Genomic DNA, 16,766 nt, shown 5'->3' with positions numbered 1-16,766 from the left:
ATATTTATTACATTCTTCCATATGCTCCTAGACTGAGGCTTATTGTCAACATCAGGCATTAAAAAATTTGGGTTTCTCTTGAACTTCTGATTCACTATTTTCCTCCAAAGATTATTTTTGTTCCTTGAGAATCTCCAAATCCATTTTATCAACAGAAATTTATTAGTAGTTTTCAGAATATTCACTCCCAAACCTCCATTTTCTTTCGGCATACAATTTTTTTCCAAGCTACCCAAACTAGCTTCCTCCTACCTTCCACTGGCCCCCACAAGAATTTTCGCATATTTCTCACCATTCTCTTCTCCACACTTACCGGGAGATGAAATAACGACAAGTAATAAATAGGTAAACTAGCAAAACAACTTTTTATAAGAATAAGTCTACCTGCTTTGTTAAGTTTCCTCCTTTTCCACGTCGCCAGTTTATACTCCATCGTGGTTAAAACATACTCCCAAACAGAAGTACTACGCCAATGCTCTCCTATTGGCATACCAAGATATGTGAAAGGAAGCTTCTCCGTCTTACATCCAAGTTCATTAGAAAGAGCCTCAATTCCCTCATCCACACCAACATTGATCGTTGTGCTTTTTCCTAAATTCAGTTTGAGCCCAGTAATTGTTTCGAAAACCGCCAAAATGATAAGAAGTCTTCTAACTTCTTCTACACTCGCATCAACGCGTATCATCCGTAAACTGTAAGTGTGAAATTATTGTGTCGTACTCCATCACCTGGAACCCCGAAATATTCCCTCCATCATTTATCAACTTGGAAAGCACCTCTACCACCAATAAAATTAATAAATACGGCGATAGTGATTCTCCTTGTCGTAACCCCTTGTTTGGATTAAACTTCTCTGTAGAACTTCCATTCGCTAAAACTGACAGGTGAGAAGAAGTAACACACTATCTAATCCAGGAAATCCATTTAGTTCCAAAATCATGCTTTTGAAAAATAGTAAATATGGAATGCCGATTAACATTATCGAGCGCTTTCTCCATATCAATCTTGCAAAGAATACTAGGTTTCTTATCCTTCAGTCTACTATCCACACATTCATTAGCTATAATAAATCCATCAAGATTTGTTTGTCATGAATAAAAGTTCCCTGAAAATCTGATGTAAGAACCGACATAACCCTCTTCAACCTTACTGCGAGCAACTTGGACAAAATCTTGTATATACTGCCTATAAGACTTAATAAATAATCCCCAGTTAGTATTTTCTCTTTTGTACATTTTATTTAGTCGAATTTAGGTTTTGGTTTATCCATCTAGATATGCATATTTTAATTTTTTAAGTAGGTAGATTCTTTCTCTGTCATTGTTTATGATACATCGATATTAAATGTGATGTGTCATATAATTGTAGTTTATAGAGTGTATCATGTTTGCAGGCACATACTCTATCAACCTCATAAGTATATTTCGCCTACATGGGAATCACACAAGGGGATCCCCTTTCACAATATGTGTTCATCATCTACGGGGAGGTGCTGTCGACAATGGTTACACAGCAGGAACACAAAAAAACACATCTAAGCGGTAACTATCTCCACACAAAAAAAATCACCAATTCTTCATCAAATGTATGATGATGGCCACCTCATAGAATACAAATATTCTATCCAAAGTTTGTGACCACCTTCAACAACTTTTACAATCATACTCCGTTTCAGCGGCTCAGCTCATAAACACAAGCAGGTTAACGATCATCCATCACGCACGACTACCCCAAGCATCGATCGACGAGATACAATAATTTTTCAACATATCAGCAATGACAACCCCATAATTAGTCCTAGGGGTACACACCAAGCATGACAAGTCTTCTGCTCATAGGTTCACGCTTATACTTGAAAGGCGACGAGAAAAACAAAAGGGTGGAAGAAAAAATGTTTAAATCCTGCAGGAAGTTTAGTTCTCATTAACATTGTGCTCACTCTTACTGCTAACCACTTTATGCAGACACAAATTCTCCTAGTGCACGTTTACAGTAAAATCGACCAGATAACCAGATGCTTTTCTAGGGCCACGATTCTTCGGTTAGAAAACTACATTCCTTGAGATAAGATAAGTTAACTAAGATGAAAAACTAGGGATGTCAACAAATCCGTAAAAGTGCAACTCACAACAAAATACTACTCATAAAACGTGCATAGAAGATCCACGATCAACCAGACTCAATATGGGTAAACTTATGTAGAGAAAAATACCTAGATTAGGAACTAATTTTCTTGATGGTTATCCGTACCCCTATTCTGGCGAGCCATAATCTCAACCATTAAACCTTACCTTTTCAACCATATTGGCAATGGTGATACCACACCTACCACTACAATTGGATCCCAGACCACCCACTTCTTAACCAAAATCAATGCCAGTACATACCTATAGTAGCTGGTCTTATTGACCCATAGACACATACATTGATCCATGACAATCCAGCACAACTTCCACCTTAGGCCTCATCTCAGAATCATAAATATCCACTTCCCTCAAGATGATCCTTCTGATAAGATCGATTGGACATACACAAAATCTGAAAAATACGTCACTAGTTCCGGATACCGTTTGCTAACATGACAACATGATCAAACACCACCGTTAAATCCACTACTGGTCACCATATATTGTTTCGAATTGCTAAGGACCAATGAATATCCATTTCTTAAATCATATTTCGAGATATTTAACAAGACATGCTTAACTCGAAATTCTTCTTTACAATATTAAATTGACTAAAAGTCATACTATATAGTCTCATAAAGATAGAATGGCAATTCATGTAAATAAATAGAATGGTTCAGTCTTCACATACCTCTTTTATTGATGAAATTCTCAAAATATCTTCGTCGATCTTCAGGCTTCGATGGTTATTCAGTGATGTCTGATACTCAACTACCAACCTCTATACCTAGTATGAGACTTGACATTAGTAGACTAGAAATCAAGATATAGTTTTGTACACCTAACATTGACAACAAGATTGAGATAAAAAAAACTTGCGAGTTCGACCGAGCAGTGCTCTAACATTTCCCAAGCAAACAGTACACAAATTGTTTAGGATACGCATTCCTAGTATGTAAACCTATGACTATTGATAATGTTTATGAATTCGAATATGAGAGAAAAAGTACAAGAACTGCTTGGGGTATGTATACCTAGTATATATAACACGTCAATTTTTACATAGTTATGTAGCTTTTAATTTTTAAAGGAAAAGTACACGAAATGCCAGGGGTATGTATACTAGTATGTGTACCATGTCAATTTCGACATAGTTATGCAGCTTTTCAATAAAACGCAAAAGTTCACGAACTGCCTAGAGTATGTATACCTTATCTTTGACAAAGGAAAAAACTCATGAACTGTACTAGGGTATGTATACCCAGTGTATATACCACATCACTTTTGACATATTTCTGAATACTTTTGAGAAATCAAAAAGAACGATATTTGCTAAAGACCCTTGTACTTTTGTACGCTAATTATTATGAGATCCTTAGATTTTCTCTATATATCTCATAAACACTTATATGACAACTTTATTTACAATTCTTATTGAGCTTGTGATTTATTGTTTAGTCTTGAGTGTTCACGAACACCATTATTGCTTGGACGTTCACGGACTTAATTAGTCTTTTGAAATATCGCAGTGCACGGTTTCATTACTGTCCAGACCTTACTGCTTATTCTTTTATGTAATTTCAAGGAGAACTTTTCTTATACTTATATGAATTCCTAACTTGAAATTTCATTTAAACTGGAAAAATGTTGGTATTCTAAGCAACGTTATCTTGAATTGAAAGCTGTGTTTAGCTTTGAAAATCTATAAATAGAAAGACTCTCATAACTAGATTTCTTAATACCTGGCACTCTTGTGTCATAGTTTCAAACTTAGAGTCATCCTTTATAACCTAGGTTTCCTTACGGAACTGTATTAGGTTACGACTTTGAAGACTCCATTTAGGGACTCATGAAGCCTGGTCAGACTATCTTTTATCGATAGTTCTTGCATTTATATCTTGTTCTACTGGTTATTGAAGTTCACGAAGTTTAGATCATGATCAAGATAGATAGAAATCATATATTTCTCTTCCTCCCAGATTTTGGGCTTCCATAAGATATATATCTAAACTCTTATTTGATTTCTATAGATTATTCTTGTGAGGTGGTAGTGATCTAGGATTCCCTTTGATAAGAGTGTAAGTATTCCGGATCCGTGAGTTTTGCTAGACTTGCCTATTGCAAACATATTTCCAAACCTTGACTGAAGCATATCGAAAGGGGAATCAATAGGCTTTCTATTAAAGGTGAGGCTTTAACTTCAATTCTAATTCTTGCTACAGCCATAATGCGATAAAAACAACAACAACAAAGGGAGACTTCAACCTTCCTGACTTCCCTTTCCTGATCAAATCCTATAAGCATGGACTTATGGTGATTTTATCAAATCATCTCTTGTCTGGAAGCAAATAAAAGTAAACTATATATACTTGGGGACTGAAAGGCTCGTTCAGTTTTAGAAATTTAACGCAGTCATTGCCTTCAATCAGAAGATTTGATCAACACCGGTATTAACGACAAAACCGTCCACTCTCACCATCCTAACGAGGTAACATCTCATCTGATTTACCTTCACATCTTCCATAGCATAACTTTTCCCCCATGGGAGGATAAATGGTAGGATACTGATGTAGTTATAAACAAGTGGTAAAAAGTTCGTTCAAGACTTGTGAAAGCTCGATTCTAGATTTAATTTCTTAATCCTAATACAGTTGAATCAAAATTGTTTTCAAGAGTGGGAGAGACTGGGGATAAGATTCCACTATTTCACCAATTTCCAAAGTGATTTTAATAATTGTATTTATGCAATCTACACATTCAAGTTGATTCTAATTATTGCACTAGTAGATTTCTAGAAGAAAAATTATAAATCAAAAGTATGGGATATCAAAAACCCTAGGCTAAGCATATACCATCAATAGAAATCACAATTGCTTGATAAAAATCATTAAATCCATTTTTATTCTAAGCAAACAATCGTAAAATAAATTGCACAAATTAATAAATTAAGATTAAGTTTATCTCATTATGTTGAAAACACGCTCAAAAGAATTTTTCATTGCTCAAAAAGGTGATTACAAGGTGAAAAGAGTGAGAAAACAGTCGCAAACTGCAGTTGCTAAAGGGGTACTCTCAGTCGCTAGAGGTCTATGGTAACTGTTGCTATTAAACAATATATCACTTTTATTGTAGAATAAACGACAATTCTTGATTTTTGTTCTTCGTCTTCAACACTTGCAGCAACAGAACCAGTTTCCTGCAGCTCGATTTTCTTTGGTATGTTTTCTGCCTAAGCTTCCCTAAACTCTCGATCCCCTTCTACGAGTCCCAGCAATTCATTTTATATTAGAAAGGTCCCAAAAATCTATGTAATAATTCCGCAGATCCTTGTTTACTTTTCGGGAATATTTCTTTCCTTTTTACAGCCAGGCACATGTTTTATTTTCCTTCTTTATGTGCTTCTCGTGGCTGTTGATGTTGACACACTCAAACACGTCCAATCCCCATCTCTGTTGTAGCAACCATGAGTAATTCTTCCAAAACTAACATCCACAGATTCTAAATATTATTCCATTCCCTGTTTTACCAAAACACTTTTATTTCTATCTCTTTACGTGTCTGGGCTGCTCAAAGCTTTCCTAAACTCTCTGGATGTGATATACAAGAATCCTATGCGAATATTTTTCTTCCCTCTTCCCATGACTTATGTATCTTCCAACCAAACTCCAAATATTTTCCATTCCCTGTTTCACTTCGAATCCCGACGATCCAGCCCAGGTTTTCTTAATCCAATACGTATAACAAGCATGTTTAGGCCTAATATATTAAACCCAATCAAAAGGCAATTGAATCTCCTTAAAATTCATATGAAATTCCAACCCTAACTATGATTTGATACTGTCATATTTTCCCGCTAAAAGTGAGTTCGAATTTGTTGAAGATGAAGTGCCTTGATCCAACACTCGGGTGCCTTTTGAGTACCCTTAGGTTGCCCTTATCCAAAATGAGGGTGCGTTTAGTAAATTTCCAGTGGGGTGCCTTTAACATTTTTTTCGAGACGATTTTTTGCAAAAAAAATACTTTCCCAAAAATACCTGCAAATACATAAAAAACCATAATAGTACCGAAAATGAGTACTAACAATATAGAGAATTGAAAGTAAAATAGACATATAAATGTGTCTATCAAGTACCCCCAAACTTATTTTTTGCTAGTCCTCGAGCAAATATAATTTACAAATAAAATCCTAACTCATTGACGCAGGCATCACGATTGCACTTAGCGTGTGCAACAAGCCTTTGAACCCCTAGGTGGTCCTAGTGGCCGAATTATGGTCTCGGGAGAGTTTACAAGAGGTATACCCAGAAAACCTTTACTCCAAACCCTATCTATCTATAAAAAACCTTGGAACGGCACTAAAGAATCTCCTTGGTTGGCTGATAGGATTTTAAGGATGTAAGAAAATAAGAGCAAAGAGGAAGCCTACTTGTTAACCGCAAGTGCACGGTGTCGATTGTAGCTTGTGCAAATACGGGTCGAATCCACAGGGACTAGGGTGTGAGTTGAAGTTTCCTAAGCTAATTCTCTGAGCAGTGAACTAATGAAGCAAAGAGTGACAGTGGCAGTGAGTGACAAAGAATGACAGTGGCAAAGAGCCAAAGACAGTGAAGATGATTATAGCTACAGATGGTAGACTAGGAGGATACTAAGGCATTTGATTCCACATCTTGATCCTAAACTAAGGAAGTTCTTATGCAAGCTATGTCTTGTTCTTTCAGGGAAGACTACAATGAGTGATTTACTAACTAACCTTGCTAACTTACCCCTAGCATCAGCTGTCTTCTTACAACACAGCTGATCACAGGTATTTTGGCTCAACTAGTTAACTATCATTCCTAAGGAAATTCAATACAGTCCTTCAAATGGACTGATTTCTTAAGCACAGTCACAACTTCACCCCTAGCATCAGTTGTCTTCTTACAGCACAACTGATCACAGGTGAATTAGCTCAAATGTCTAATTATCAGTCCTACTTCAGTTTAAACATCACAAGAACAATAACATGTATACTAACTATCCTAGCATGCAATCAAGAGTTTCATCTAAGCCCTAACAAGTAAATTAGAACATACTATACATGGTGAAAAAATACAATTGAAATTTACAAAATAATTTAAATTAAGAACTAACCCTTGAGGCACTGGCTATTCCAGTCCTCTTGGGTGAAGCACTGGCTAGCCCAGGCATGCCCCAACACAACACACAAGCCTTCTATTTATACCCAATTTCAATTCCCCCAAAATACCTAATTTCTAAAATTAGGGTTTACAAATTAAATCAAAAATTCTTACCAACTACTTCTGATATCCACTCAATTAGCTTGACCCACGCTTCCTCTTCCTCTCCTGCTGACTCTTCTGGTACAATTGCCCTAGCTCGAGCTATTCCATCATTTTCTCTCCTAGGGTTTCAGGAACTGTGAAGAGGATAAAGTGATAGAATAGTAGGCTAGAATGATGGGGGATTAGGTGGTAGTGATGGGTTCGAGTGTTTGGGGATTTGACGGCTCGTGGAGGAGAGTGGTGGTGGTTGAGACGACGGAGAGGGTGGAGTTGGCAGGAGCAGAGATCGACTGCTCGAAGGAGGAAGATGAGAATTTGGGTAAGGTGCGTTTGGCTGAAGGGTATAGGTGTCAGGTGTTGTAGTGTTGAGCGGAACATCAAAATCTGATGCACATCGAAGCGAAAGCGTTGGATTATCAATTCTAGATTGATTCTAACGGCAAGATGGAAGAAGGTCTTGAGCGACCGTTGTATGCGTGACACAGCGAAACTGACGGCTCAAGATGGAGTTAGGTGCTATAGTGTTTGACAGGAGCTTCAGATTTTGATGCACTATGATGAAGCGACCGTAGGATGCTGAGATGATCCAATCTGACGGCTGAAGATGGAGGCGGGTATGGATATTAGAAATGGGTTTGGGTAAGGGTTTTGGACCTTGGGTATGCCAAGCCCATATCTTCTTTAAGAACAATTTTTCCTTGTTAAGCCCATTTCTAGCCTTTTGGTCTTGTGCACAACATTCCTCGCGGCTTCCCGTAATTCCTCCCGACTTTTCACTACTTTTCTGCTCTTTTCGCTCCGCAATTCATCCAAACTTTATTTACAACCTAAAAATGCAAAATTAATTAATAAAAATATTTATTCTTGAAAATGAAAATACAGAATATGGGATAAAATGTAGAATTAATGCACAAAAGATGAGTTAAATGCCAAGAAAAATATATAGAATATGCACTTTTTAGCACTCATCAAATACCCCCCCTGAATTTTACTTGTCCTCAAGTAAAACAAAACTAAGGAAATCCTACCTATACCACTGTCGCTGGTCTCTCGAATGCATTTAGCGTATGCACTAAGCCTTTTAAACCACTAAGTGTCCCTAGTGGACGAGTTGAAGTCTCGTGAAGGTTTGCTTAGAACGTACCTACAAAGTTCTAGGACAAAATATAAGCTCAGATTCCATGAAATGTGACATGTGCAAGACAGTAGAAGCTCACAACAAAATGGAGATGTCAATCTAGCTATCAAAGGCACAATCCTAGCACTGATAACAACTAAAGACAGACACGTGATAAGAGTGTAAAGTGTATCTACAAGAATGACCTGAAGTTATGACTACTAATCACCAAGAGATAGTTTTTAGGCTAAGAACCGAATTCTAAGCCAAGCTAGCTGTCCGGCTTTACGAGAATTGTGAATGTTCACCCAATGAGTTGGTGATATTTCAGTTTACCCGCGTTATACATCGATGGTTGCACCCTCCTTGCTTATTACAAGACTATTTACAACAAAAAGATGACTCTTTACATGACTTATTTACATTGATTACTCTCTTTTATTTTTGGAACAAGAGAGAACTATTGTCTTTAACATGACAAACATGGAATAAATAAATACTTGATTTTTTTTTTTTTATTTTTTTTGATTTTTTTGATTTTTTTGATTTTTTTGATTTTTTTTGAAGAAATAACTTTGATCTTTACAACATAGTGACACTTTTGATACATGAACAAAAAGAAAAACATAATTACATGACTCTTAGCAAGAGGTGGCCCTTATCGAATGCATCCGGTCAAATTCTATGGTTGCTTTTCTTAACGTATCCTCCAACTTCTATCCCAGCCAACCAAAGAACAAGCTAGTCAAGTCTCATTCAGTATTCTAAAGTGATTGGCAATCTAACTTCCTATCAAACACCTTGAAGATCGAGGCTATACATGTATTGGTAGATCGTGCACGTGCAAGTTTCTTATCACTATGTGAATTGTGCTAGAATCAGGGTGCCTAAATATCTAGACTAAGAATCCTTATGTTTACATACATGCACAAGAGTCAACATTTCAAGGTAAATGAGCTCCATTTTTATTATTTTTTTATTATTTTTTTTTTCAAAAAGAAAGAGTTCTGTTTTCAATTATTGCATGCTATCGTGGTATCTACTCTTTACCCCCAAACCTAAACTAAACATTGTCCTCAATGTTTCAAAAGATGAACAAAATTGTAATACAACATACGAAGAGGATCATGCTGAGTAGAGAAAAAGGAAAGAGATTACCCAATTTGACGGCGAAAGCAAGATTAGAACTCCGTTATTCAAGGCTAGAATCCAACATTTTTTAGCCGAGATCATATTGGATTAGCACAATATATACAAAAGAAACAAAAGATTTATCTAGAATATTATCTACTGGATTATATACAAGAAAATTCACCATACACTAACAATCTAAAGAGTTGAGGATCAACCCAAAAGACGGAGTGTAGACATTTCAACAGCTTCACACAATAATAATAGGAAATGCAAGTGAGGCGGTGTGAAACAAAATGAGCTACCCCCAAACCTGGATTTTTCAACAGATATAATTTTGGGTACAAAATCTCGCAGTTTTGGGGGTTCATCATGCCCAAGGTCTAGCTCGAAATGAACTTTGCTAGGGACGGGAAAACATGCTAATTCCAACTGTGGCTCCTCAAAGATATATTATACTTAGATGCAAAATAGTCCAAAAGGACTTGGGAAGCACACAGTTCCAAACCTAGGTTGGGCATTCTCAGAAAAATTGGTTTGACAATATCGGTACAAACCAAATCTAGGTTGGGTGGAAGGCCATCAGATTGTGACTTATGTAGGACGATAGGCACATCATTATTAATCACATCAACATCCTAAGTCTTCTACAAGTGTCACAACATGCTCACCATGCTCACACAAATCAGAATCATCAACATCATCAGAAGAATTATTCTCATGCATCGGCAAATCAGTGGAAACATCACAACGTGACCCAGGTAGAGAATCAGACACAAAATTATATTTTCATGCATATTAGTGTCAACAGAAGATCTATATTACCTAAGTCATCTTCATAGGACAGATGCACATGCTCAAAATCAGTATCAACATCACATGTATATGGAATACTAGAAGAAACATCATTCATGAAGGTCGAGGCAGAGAAGCCTAATGTATTTGAACCCAAAGGTTCCATAACATTTTCAGTATAGACATGTTCTTCTAACATAACATCATAATCATCATCATCATCATGATAGGGATTTTGCAATCTAGGATAATTTTCAATCCTAAGGTCGGAGCTATCACAAGAATAAGACTCTAACTCATGGGGGTGACTCATACCATGTGGTGTTGTCCCTGTTTCCCTAACAGATTCCCATTGATGGGTTTTCTCTGCAATCTCAGCTAAAATTTCCATGCATCATCCACAGATTTATCAAGAAATTTACCATTACACATAGCTCAACCATGGTTCGAGATTTAAAGTCTAAGTCCCTCATAGAGGATGACGACAAGTCTCCACTTCTCAAATCCATGGTGCGGACATTCGCTCAACAAATCATTAAAACGTTCAAAATAGTGAAAAACAGTTTCCTCATCCAATTGGACAAAACAATTGATACTTTGACGAATAGCGATGGTCCTATGATGTGGAAAGAATTTTTTGAAAAATAGATCTGTGAGTTGGTCCCAAGTGTTGATTGATTGTGGTCTCAAACCGTAAAACCATGTTTTGGCCCTTTCCTTTAGAGAAAATGTAAACAAACGCAATTTCAGAGAGTCTTCGGACATATGATCAGGTTGCATAGTCCGACAAATTTGTTCAAACTCTCTTACATGAGTATAGGGGTTCTCAGAATCGAACCCTCGAAATATAGGAAGTATTTGTATCATGCTTGCATTTATTTTAAAAGGGTTATTGGTTTGAGGTAAGACAATCCATGATAATGGAATTTTTATTGTGGGATACATGTATTCATGGAGAGCACGAGGTTGGCCCATATTGAAAAGACACAAAGCCCACTATTTGGTTTTTTATGGGAAAATTTTGGTTTTGATGGGAATGAAAAACATTTGGTTTTTATGGGTTTTGAAAACTCCTTTTGGTTTTAATGGGATGAGGCCCAGCTAACTGGTTCAAATTTTCTGTGGGACAAGCCCAGCGAACGACCTAGAGATTTGAGTACACGGCCCAACTAACGAGTTCAGCGAACCAAGCCCAGGAATGCACGAGGCCCAGCTGGGTATTTGATTTTTGGGCTCTCAGTTAGCCAAAATACGAGGCCCACTTGGGCTTAAAAACGTTTTTCAATTTTTTGTTGGGTCAAGCCCACAGTTCAGTTCAAATTACAAACCCAATAGAAAATGGAAGCCCACAATTTGGGTTCTCTTAATGGGTTTATGCTTACTCTTTAAGCACAGCCCAGCTGCTCTGATTTTGGTTGCACAACCCAGTTGGGCTCGGTTCTCAGCAACAAGCTCAGACCAACAACTCAACAATAGCAGAAGGAAAACAGCAGCAGCAGCAATGGCCCAAGCACCAGCAGCAACAGCAACACAGAAAACAGCAGAAGCACCAACTACAACAGCAGCACAAACTCAGCTTAGCACCTCAGCATCAACACAGCAGATAGGCAGCAGCAACACCAACTACCTGACACTCATTATGTGTGATCAGTACACAGAAAAGGCAGGGAAAAATGGAAAACTGCATAAAGCAGTGCAGTTTGCAGCTGTAGATGCATGGTTTATGAGGCTACAGGTGCTAGGCTACAGGTGCAATGAGCAAAGCCACAGGGCAATGCTACAGATGCATCAAGGCTGCAGAGCAAGGATGCAGGAATGCAAGTTATGATGGCAGACACAGATGCAAATGCAAGATGAATGCAGAACTAAGTTACAGCTAAAATGCAGATGATGCAGGTATGCAGATGCAGGAGATGCAGAACTACAGTTACATGCTAAAGTTACAGATAAGTTACAGGTAAAGACAGTTACACTAATATAGCTAAGTTAAGTTACAGCTAAAACAGTTACACTAAGCTACAAACAGTTATACTAAACTAAACTAAATTACAGCTAAATTTGAAAACAGAAAAGCAAGAGCACAATTTTTTTTTCTTTCAACTACACAGCACCAGTCCCCAGCAGCGGCGCCAAAAACTTGATAGGCCTTTAAGGATGTAAGAAAATAAGAGCAAAGAGGAAGCCTACTTGTTAACCGCAAGTGCACGGTGTCGATTGTAGCTTGTGCAAATACGGGTCGAATCCACAGGGACTAGGGTGTGAGTTGAAATTTCCTAAGCTAATTCTCTGAGCAGTGAACTAATGAAGCAAAGAGTGACAGTGGCAGTGAGTGACAAAGAATGACAGTGGCAAAGAGCCAAAGACAGTGAAGATGATTATAGATACAGATGGTAGACTAGGAGGATACTAAGGCATTTGATTCCACATCTTGATCCTAAACTAAGGAAGTTCTTATGCAAGCTATGTCTTGTTCTTTCAGGGAAGACTACAATGAGTGATTTACTAACTAACCTTGCTAACTTACCCCTAGCATCAGCTGTCTTCTTACAACACAGCTGATCACAGGTATTTTGGCTCAACTAGTTAACTATCATTCCTAAGGAAATTCAATACAGTCCTTCAAATGGACTGATTTCTTAAGCACAGTCACAACTTCACCCCTAGCATCAGTTGTCTTCTTACAGCACAACTGATCACAGGTGAATTAGCTCAAATGTCTAATTATCAGTCCTACTTCAGTTTAAACATCACAAGAACAATAACATGTATACTAACTATCCTAGCATGCAATCAAGAGTTTCATCTAAGCCCTAACAAGTAAATTAGAAATACTATACATGGTGAAAAAATACAATTGAAATTTACAAAATAATTTAAATTAAGAACTAACCCTTGAGGCACTGGCTATTCCAGTCCTCTTGGGTGAAGCACTGGCTAGCCCAGGCATGCCCCAACACAACACACAAGCCTTCTATTTATACCCAATTTCAATTCCCCCAAAATACCTAATTTCTAAAATTAGGGTTTACAAATTAAATCAAAAATTCTTACCAACTACTTCTGATATCCACTCAATTAGCTTGACCCACGCTTCCTCTTCCTCTCCTGCTCACTCTTCTGGTACAATTGCCCTAGCTCGAGCTATTCCATCATTTTCTCTCCTAGGGTTTCAGGAACTGTGAAGAGGATAAAGTGATAGAATAGTAGGCTAGAATGATGGGGGATTAGGTGGTAGTGATGGGTTCGAGTGTTTGGGGATTTGACGGCTCGTGGAGGAGAGTGGTGGTGGTTGAGACGACGGAGAGGGTGGAGTTGGCAGGAGCAGAGATCGACTGCTCGAAGGAGGAAGATGAGAATTTGGGTAAGGTGCGTTTGGCTGAAGGGTATAGGTGTCAGGTGTTGTAGTGTTGAGCGGAACATCAAAATCTGATGCACATCGAAGCGAAAGCGTTGGATTATCAATTCTAGATTGATTCTAACGGCAAGATGGAAGCAGGTCTTGAGCGACCGTTGGATGCGTGACACAACGAAACTGACGGCTCAAGATGGAGTTAGGTGCTATAGTGTTTGACAGGAGCTTCAGATTTTGATGCACTATGATGAAGCGACCGTAGGATGCTGAGATGATCCAATCTGACGGCTGAAGATGGAGGCGGGTATGGATATTAGAAATGGGTTTGGGTAAGGGTTTTGGACCTTGGGTATGCCAAGCCCATATCTTCTTTAAGAACAATTTTTCCTTGTTAAGCCCATTTCTAGCCTTTTGGTCTTGTGCACAACATTCCTCGCGGCTTCCCGTAATTCCTCCCGAATTTTCACTACTTTTCTGCTCTTTTCGCTCCGCAATTCATCCAAACTTTATTTACAACCTAAAAATGCAAAATTAATTAATAAAAATATTTATTCTTGAAAATAATGAAAATACAGAATATGGGATAAAATGTAGAATTAATGCACAAAAGATGAGTTAAATGCCAAGAAAAATATATAGAAATATGCACTTTTTAGCACTCATCAAATACCCCAAAACCTGAATTTTACTTGTCCTCAAGTAAAACAAAACTAAGGAAATCCTACCTATACCACTGTCGCTGGTCTCTCGAATGCATTTAGCGTATGCACTAAGCCTTTTAAACCACTAAGTGTCCCTAGTGGACGAGTTGAAGTCTCGTGAAGGTTTGCTTAGAACGTACCTACAAAGTTCTAGGACAAAATATAAGCTCAGATTCCATGAAATGTGACATGTGCAAGACAGTAGAAGCTCACAACAAAATGGAGATGTCAATCTAGCTATCAAAGGCACAATCCTAGCACTGATAACAACTAAAGACACGTGATAAGAGTGTAAAGTGTATCTACAAGAATGACCTGAAGTTATGACTACTAATCACCAAGAGATAGTTTTTAGGCTAAGAACCGAATTCTAAGCCAAGCTAGCTGTCCGGCTTTACGAGAATTGTGAATGTTCACCCAATGAGTTGGTGATATTTCAGTTTACCCGCGTTATACATCGATGGTTGCACCCTCCTTGCTTATTACAAGACTATTTACAACAAAAAGATGACTCTTTACATGACTATTATTTACATTGATTACTCTCTTTTATTTTTGGAACAAGAGAGAACTATTGTCTTTAACATGACAATACATAGAATAAATAAATACTTGATTTTTTTTTTTAATATTTTTTTTGATTTTTTTGATTTTTTTTGATTTTTTTTTGATTTTTTTTTGAAGAAATAACTTTGATCTTTACAACATAGTGACACTTTTGATACATGAACAAAAAGAAAAACATAATTACATGACTCTTAGCAAGAGGTGGCCCTTATCGAATGCATCCGGTCAAATTCTATGGTTGCTTTTCTTAACGTATCCTCCAACTTCTATCCCAGCCAACCAAAGAACAAGCTAGTCAAGTCTCATTCAGTATTCTAAAGTGATTGGCAATCTAACTTCCTATCAAACACCTTGAAGATCGAGGCTATACATGTATTGGTAGATCGTGCACGTGCAAGTTTCTTATCACTATGTGAATTGTGCTAGAATCAGGGTGCCTAAATATCTAGACTAAGAATCCTTATGTTTACATACATGCACAAGAGTCAACATTTCAAGGTAAATGAGCTCCATTTTTATTATTTTTTTATTATTTTTTTTTTCAAAAAGAAAGAGTTCTGTTTTCAATTATTGCATGCTATCGTGGTATCTACTCTTTACCCCCGAACCTAAACTAAACATTGTCCTCAATGTTTCAAAAGATGAACAAAATTGTAATACAACATACGAAGAGGATCATGCTGAGTAGAGAAAAAGGAAAGAGATTACCCAATTTGACGGCGAAAGCAAGATTAGAACTCCGTTATTCAAGGCTAGAATCCAACATTTTTTAGCCGAGATCATATTGGATTAGCACAATATATACAAAAGAAACAAAAGATTTATCTAGAATATTATCTACTGGATTATATACAAGAAAATTCACCATACACTAACAATCTAAAGAGTTGAGGATCAACCCAAAAGACGGAGTGTAGACATTTCAACAGCTTCACACAATAATAATAGGAAAGAAATGCAAGTGAGGCTGTGAAACAAAATGAGCTACCCCCAAACCTGGATTTTTCAACAGATATAATTTTGGGTACAAAATCTCGCAGTTTTGGGGGTTCATCATGCCCAAGGTCTAGCTCGAAATGAACTTTGCTAGGGACGGGAAAACATGCTAATTCCAACTGTGGCTCCTCAAAGATATTATTATACTTAGATGCAAAATAGTCCAAAAGGACTTGGGAAGCACACAGTTCCAAACCTAGGTTGGGCATTCTCAGAAAAATTGGTTTGACAATATCGGTACAAACCAAATCTAGGTTGGGTGGAAGGCCATCAGATTGTGACTTATGTAGGACGATAGGCACATCATTATTAATCACATCAACATATCCTAAGTCTTCTACAAGTGTCACAACATGCTCACCATGCTCACACAAATCAGAATCATCAACATCATCAGAAGAATTATTCTCATGCATCGGCAAATCAGTGGAAACATCACAACGTGACCCAGGTAGAGAATCAGACACAAGAATTATATTTTCATGCATATTAGTGTCAACAGAAGATTCTATATTACCTAAGTCATCTTCATAGGACAGATGCACATGCTCAAAATCAGTATCAACATCACATGTATATGGAATACTAGAAGAAACATCATTCATGAAGGTCGAGGCAGAGAAGCCTAATGTATTTGAACCCAAAGGTTCCATAAAATTTTCAGTATAGACATGTTCTTCTAACATAACATCATAATCA

This window comes from Papaver somniferum, chromosome 8, assembly GCF_003573695.1.
Source record: "Papaver somniferum cultivar HN1 chromosome 8, ASM357369v1, whole genome shotgun sequence".
Taxonomy (NCBI): domain Eukaryota; kingdom Viridiplantae; phylum Streptophyta; class Magnoliopsida; order Ranunculales; family Papaveraceae; genus Papaver; species Papaver somniferum.
Note: the sequence above shows the minus strand (reverse complement) of the source record.